Here is an 8,046-nt window from a genome sequence, read left to right on the forward strand (position 1 = left end):
AATGTGGTAAACGTAAATGACTGACGTAAACTGATATCACAATTTGACGATGTGTCGTTTCAGTATGGTAAGAATTGCCATATGCACCTCAGAGTGTTGTGCATGTAAATGTTTTGTGACCATTTGTCATTACTTCTTAAATGGAAATATGTTACCGATTGTTTGTTTTATTCCACATTTATGAGGACCATTCCATATAGGATCTGTGGAAATAACGTTAGAAGACTCCCTTTTTTTGTAAATGTGTATTACGTTTTCCTGTTTTATGACTCATTTTACATCCTTGAGGAAATCCTCACTATGAGTCTATGGACAAAAAGTATATCTAATCTCTCTGTTCTAAGGTTGTGAAAACTCATGTTTAATTGTTTTCGGAAAATTTCGTCGCCCTATGTGTAGCATTCGAGAGTCTAGGACCTAGAAACTAATTACAGACGACAATGAAAAAAGGACGAAACTCTAAAAAATATCTGTGTGTTAATCAGAATAAAATGTACAAGGTGACAGTTACTGAACTATATGATAAGAAACGTAAATTAGTTACAAATTACGGCGTGAACAAACTTTATTCAACATAGTGATCAAAATTCTTCTGGGTATTATGCCGCGTCATAGCTAAAAACTAACAACAATAATAAACTAAAACCGATGTTGCGGCCGAATTGCAACAGCTTTCCTCGTGCCCTGAGGAAAGCCGTTGCAATTCGGCCGAAACGTCGGTTTTAGTTTATTATTGTTGTTAGTTTTTAGCTATGACGCGGCATAATACTCAGGAGAATTTTAATCATTATGACACCGCCCGAGGAAGCCTACGTTCTTTATTCAACATCTAAACGCCACTACAGATATTCGGATATCGGTTACGACATGGTCGATATGCCAGGTCGATATACCAGACATCATTGGCGATGGTGTGGCGCAGACCAATAGCAAAATTCTGCATGACGCAGTACAATCGAGAAATGGTCGTACGGGAAAATCCCCACTTCATCGCTACCTCGGAGATGCTATATCCCATCGCTTGTGCGCCGACTATAACACCACGCTCAAACTCCCTAAAATTTTGACAACCTGTCATTGTAGCAGCAGTAACCGATTTAACAATAGCACTTGTTCTCTTATACGATAGGCTTTGCCGACCACAGCGCCGTATTCTGCCTGTTTGCATATATCTGTGTTTGAATACGCATTCCTATACCAGTTTCTTTGGCGTTTCAGTGTAGCAATATTAACAAACGTGAAGGTTCGTTGAATTTAAATCTGACAGTGCTTTCTACACATCTGTACAGACACATGCAAGAAAATGGCGTCTGTTCCGTCACAAATGGATCCGGCGAGATCTCACCTTTAGTCAGACGGTGGAGAAGAGAGCAGCACCACACCGTGCGGCTTACACGTCCGGCACCACGAATCGTTCGGCCAGCAACAGTAGGCTGCATTCTGGTGTAGGTACTCCGGTCAGCGGCGGCTACAAAGCTGCCTGCCCTGCTGCCTGTCCATCTCGGACTGTGAGACCAGCACGTGTCTCTAACAACCTCAGACTTGTATCAGTGACCAGTGTACCCTCCGATCTCTTCTCAAAAATTCTGAAGATGACTCCCTTTCCGCGTTTGCTCGCCGTTTAAAACTGTTCCAGACTGCCAGGTGCTCCCACACGCTGTTAGCAGTAGGTATAACTTCTTGCGACAATGAAATGACTCGGAGGAGAAATCGGTAAGTACATATCAGAACTTAAAGACGCTGTTAGTGTGGGAAAGGGGGAAGGGGGAGTGATGACAGAATGTGTACGCAGGTAAAGAGATAGGAAGTGTAACGACAGCTGATGGTAGCTCCCAGTCCGCACCCACCTTGTTAATGTGCGGGAACATAGATCACAGAACCAGAGTGCACGCCTGTATCCCTGTATCCAGTGTCACAGAACCTTTGGGCGAACAGCAAGGGGATCTTCTGACCATGGGGGGAGGGAGGAGGTGAGTCAACAACATCGGTTCTGGCTGCAGGATGGACGCTGACGCCTGCGACAGTGGTGGTGGATCGCTGACCTTAAGAGGGCAAAACTTTGGACTGGTGGAGAAGCGGAGGCGACTGCTGGTCTGCTGGTCTTGACACCAGTGGCGTGCTGGATCTATGGGAAAACATTACGTGGCAGAATCAATGACATACTCGAAAGCACGCCACAGCTGATTCTCATGACGTCGATGCAACCTAGCTGAACGTTCTACAATGTAAAAAGAACGACCAATGGCTTTTGTAACGACACCAAGCTCCAACGCAGTTTCTTGCCAGACGCTTTAATGAAGACTTCATCCTGTGACTGAAACTTTATCTGACCAGCGGAATGAAACGTACCCTCAGTGGCCACAGATGATTCAGTAGGGTACGATGTCTATGATCGTGTAATAATTCTGCTGCCAACTTCCTGACACATGGCAAGGGCAGAATATCTTTATGGATTCCTCTCATGTGTGGGAGAAATGGAGTTTCGTAATGAGACTTCTGAAAGTTTTAATAAACCGTTCAGCTTCACAATAGACTGAGGGCGAAAAGTTACTGCAGGCACTTGGTGGATGCCACTGGCGGCACAAAACTGTTGTACATCGGCTGACGTGAACTGTGGTCCATTGTCTGAGAGAATGACCTAAGGAAGACCTTCCAGACAAAAAAATAAAAGAGAAAGTTGAAACCGTACTTGCAGAAATGGTGGATAACATGGAAACAACAAAAGAAAATTTACCGTGTCCGTCTATCACCAACAACCATTGTGTGTTCCAGAATCTACCTGCGAAATCAATATAGACGTGTTGCCATGATCCGGACAGATGTGGCCACTTAAAAACCCGTTGCGGCGGAGCTGATTGATTTTTCGCACTTATTTGTGCACTGCGGATGCCCATGCTCTGACAAGTATAATGTCATGGGGACAGTTTCTTCCTGCGACCTACACCACAATGACCTTGATGAAATAAAGATAAAACTTTCCGCTGCAGGGTGTGAGGAATGACAACAGGCGTAATGTCATTCTCCTTATGCTGCAGCAGAACACATGACTACGTTGGTAGCGCGTGACTGCGCGAGAAAAAGAGACACTCCACTGATTGGGGAATTTCTTTCAAACTACAAGGCCAATATTCCAAAACAACCTGAAGAGCTGGGAAACAAGCAGCTGCTGCATCAATACACCGAAAATCGATAGTAAAATTTTGAACAAAATCCAGGGTATCAATATGAAAGCTTGATTCCTTAGATAAGTCAAACGCTGTGTTGATACTGACTGATAACCGAGACAACAAGTCAGTGATTGAATTTTGGGCAGTGAGGCTGTACAGCGACAAATATTTATAATTAGACAATATCAGAGCCCACCTTGCAATTTACTGAGCTCCTTGGAGCGACAGGATTGGAAGGATTGAACATGGCTGGTAAAGGCTGATGATTGTACAAATATAGGTAGAACTTGCCTCTCTCTCAAGCTGTCTTTAATTACACCGCCCTTTGTTAAGAGTTTTTGAGGAGAAATCAGTAGGTTCGTCAGACGAACTAATTGTATGGGAGAGCACAGATCCGATCCCTTAAGAAGGTTCATCGACAGCTAACACAACGCATCAACAGCTAACACAACAGGCTTAGCTGGATCAAGATAAATTAAACAATGGCCATTTAATATCGTGACTTTTAATTTCTAAGATGCGTCCTGACATTCTTTGGACCACACAAAAGGAACATTTTTCCGGCGCAACCACAACAGAGCGGCGGCTCACCTTTCATCGCACTGGGCGGTTTTTTAGGTTAGGTGGCCTCGGGCAAGTACAGAAAGGCCAACAGCCTCAAAGAGTGCGGGCCCAAGTCAGGACCTGCGGGGACTAAGCAGCAATCGGTATTGCAACTATAAACTGTCGAAGTTGCGTTGGTAAAGTACCGGAACTTCAAGCGCTGATAGAAAACACCAAAGCTAAAATCGTTATAGATACGGAAAGATGGCTGAAGCCAGAGATAAATACTGCTGAAATTTTTACAAAGGCACAGACGGTGTTTAGAAAGGATACATTACATGCAACCGGTGGTGGCGTGTTTGTCGCTGTTAGTAGGAGTTTATCCTGTAGTAAAATAGAAGTGGATAGTTCCTGTGAATTATTATGGGTGGAGGTTATACTCAACAACCAAGCTAGGTTAATAATTGGCTGATTTTACCGACAGGGACAGAGCATCGAGTGACATTATACTGAGTGCACTATCCGAAAGTAACCTCGAGCAATTAAAGAACCGACTCGTGGAGATAACATCTTGGACCTACTGATAACAAACAGACCCGAACTTTTCGACTCTGTAAGCGCAGAACAGGGAATCAGTGATCATAAGGCCGGTGCAGCATCCCTGAATATGGAAGTAAATAGGAATGTAAAAAAAGGGAGGAAGGTTTATCTGTTTAGTAACAGCAATAGGAGACAGATCTCAGACTACCTAACAGATCATAACGAAAATTTCTGTTCCGACACTGACAATGTTTATGGAAAAAGTTCAAGGCAAACGTAAAATGCGTTTTAGACAGGTACGTGCCGAGTAAAACTGTGAGGGACGGTAAAAACCCACCGCGGTTCAAAAACAAAGTTAGGAAACTACTGCGAAAGCAAAGAGAGCTTCACTGCAAATTTAAACGCAGCCAAAACCTCTCAGACAAACAGAAGATAAACGATGTCAAAGTTAGCGTAAGGTGGGTTATGCGTGAAGCGTTCAGTGAATTCGAAAGTAAAATTCGATGTACCGACTTGACAGAAAACGCTAGGAAGTTCTGGTCTTACGTGACATTACTAAGTGGATCGAAACAGCATACCCATACACTCTGGGATGATAATGGCATTGAAACATAGGATGACACCCGTAAAGATGAAATACTAAACACCTTTTTCCAAAGCTGTTTCACAGAGGAAGACCGCACTGCAGTTCCTTCTCTAAATCCTCACACAAACGAAAAATGGCTGAGATCGAAATAAGTGTCCAAGGAATAGAAAAGCAACTGGAATCACTCAACAGAGGAAAGTCCACTGGACCTGATGGGATACCAATTCCATTCTACACAGAGTACGCGAAAAAACTTGCCCCCCTTCTAACAGCCGTGTACCGCAAGTCTCTAGAGGAACGGAAGGTTCCAAATGATTGGAAAAGAGCACAGGTAGTCCCAGTTTTCAAGAAGGGTCGTCGAGCAGATGCTCAAAACTGTAGGCCTATATCTCTGACATCGATCTGTTGTAGAATTTTAGAACATGTGTTTTGCTCGCGTATTGTGTCATTTCTGGGAACGCAGAATCTATTCTATAGGAATCAACATAGATTCCCGAAACAGCGATCGTGTGAGACCCAACTCGCTATATTTGTTCATGGAACTTCCGACTCTATCTACAAGGTAATATATATATATTACCTAGTAGATAGTGTCGGAAGTTCCATGCGGCTTTTCGCGGATTATGCTGTAGTATACAGAGAAGTTGCAGCATTAGAAAATTGCAGCGAAATGCAAATGCAGGAAGATCTGCAGCGGATAGGCCCTTGGTGCAGGGAGTGACAATTGACCCTTAACATAGACAAATGAAATGTATTGCGAATACATAGAAAGAAGGATCCTTTATTGTATGATTATATGATAGCGGAACAAACACTGGTAGCAGTTACTTCTGTAAAATATCTGGGAGTAAGCGTACGGAACGATTTGGAGTGGAATGATGAGATAAAATTAATTGTTGGTACGGCGGGTGCCAGGTTGAGATTCATTGGGAGACTCCTTAGAAAATGTAGTCCATCAACAAAGGAGGTGGTTTACAAAGCACTCGTTCAACCTATACTTGAGTATTGCCCATCAGTGTGGGATCCGTACCAGGTCGGGTTGACACAGGAGATACAGAAGATCCAAAGAAGAGCGATGCGTTTCGAAACAGGGTTATTTGGTAAGCGTGATAGCTTTACGGAGATGTTCAGCAAACTCAAGTGGCAGACTCTGCAAGAGAGGCGCTCTGCATCGCGGTGTAGCTTGCTGTCCAGGTTACGAGAGGGTGCGTTTCTGGATGAGGTATCAAATATATTGCTTCCCTCTACTTATACCTCCCGAGGAGATCACGAGTGCAAATTCAGAGAGATTCGAGCGCGCACGGAGGTTTTCCGGCAGTCGTTCTTCCCACGAACGATACGCAACTGGAACAGGAAAGGGAGGTAATGACAGTGGCACGTAAAGTGCCCTCTGCCACACACCGTTGGGTGGCTTGCGGAGTATAAATGCAGATGTAGATGTAGAAAGGCAAAGTATCAGGATAAATTTCCTGTGAATTTATTACGTATCCTAAATAAAGTAGTCGAATTCTTCCTGAAAGGAACACATTTTCTTGTTACACTTTAAGCAAGTTGTGGAAAGACCTTGAAACAAGCAATATAACTTTTAGCAAATGTTCAGCAACCATATGACCCGTGACGGCAATACGGTCGAAGTAGTTTGTACAAGAAGGGACGTTTTCTCTTAATTGTTTCAGAAAACACTGGAAAAATAGCGACCTCTGAAGCTCCTCCAAATGGTAGTCTTTGCAACTGGAATAAACCTAGATGAGTGTTAATCACAAAATATTGCTTGGACTGCCCATCGAGCGATAGTTGTAAGTATGCCTCACATAAATCAATCTTGGGAAAGAATATTCCCTGTCCCATTCGATCCATTAATTCCTCTGGTTGTGGGAGAGGAAACGAATCCACGTCAGTGTCTGGGTTTACTGTTGCTTTAAAATAAGCACACAGACTTAAACCCTCCTCATGGATTTTTGGGAATTACCAAGGCTGATGACCACTGACTCGAAGAAATGGGTTGGATAACTCCATTGTCTTTTCATCCTTTGCAGTTCCTGAGCAACGTGATCACGTATTGGATAGGGGACAGGCCATGGAAGAAAAAATCGCGGTTGCAAATTGTGTAAGAGTAATGTACGCTCCAAAAATTTAGCCCTTCCTAAACCAAGTTCAAACAGTTCCTTGTACTTGCTACACAAGTCAGAAACATTAGTGTGAGGCACTGAAACACTAATTTGTAATATATTGTCTTGCATGTACAGGCTGAACAAATCAAACAAGCCTAAATCCAAAAGTTTTGCACTGCTTCTAGAAGGGTTTACGTGCAACAGTACACATGTGGTCTAGCCGTAACGTCTTTGACTAGGAATCTTTTCCTTCTACTATAGCGCTGCATCATTCATGATTATTAGGTTATGATCTCCCTTTAGATATCGAATTACTCATAGATCAGACAGCACCTGAAGAAGACTGCGTGTCACGCAGTTGAAATATCGTGCAGGAAAGCCGCGAATAACGGGTAGAAACCCGATTTATCAATATGACAACGCCTCGCCGGGAAAGCTTTAAGAATTATAATATTTCAGCTTATCGATGAAAGTCGGGAGTATTAAAATGTTCAGGGAATGATAGGAATATTCCAGTGTAAGTATCTTAGGAAGAAAGTAATTAGGAAATGCAAAAAAACTTGAAGAAATCGAAAAAGAAATGATCATCGACAGGGCTAAATGAGAATACAGAAAAGTCGAAACAACCTTCCGTGATATTACAACTAAGGACGTCAACAGTTGAGTGCAGTGGAAGTCCCATTGTTAACTACAGAAGAGAGAGTGTACGGAAGGAAATGTGCAAGTACTACTGTGTGTTGAAGAGTTTGGCGCAAGATAGTATTTCGTGGCGGACTGCGTCAAACAAGTGACAAGATTTACAAATGCTTCTCAGGCTCCACATTCTTACAGTCGTGTGCCCCTTGTGTTCCCTGAAGTTATGCAACATAGCTTTCTCTTCTAGGTTATATACGTTTAACCCCCAAACCACGAGATGTGAAAGAATTTAACTGAACACATCAAAATCAAACAGGAGGAGAAGGATCAGTTCACTATTATATTCTAGAGCGATGGCGTTCGACGTGTAGACAGATAAGTACTTCATAGCGAGGTTGCAGAACAAGTTTTCATAACCAGTATTTGACCAGCAAACGTAACGTACAGAGTAGAACCCTACCCT

This window comes from Schistocerca gregaria, chromosome 4 (assembly GCF_023897955.1).
Source record: "Schistocerca gregaria isolate iqSchGreg1 chromosome 4, iqSchGreg1.2, whole genome shotgun sequence".
NCBI lineage: Eukaryota > Metazoa > Arthropoda > Insecta > Orthoptera > Acrididae > Schistocerca > Schistocerca gregaria.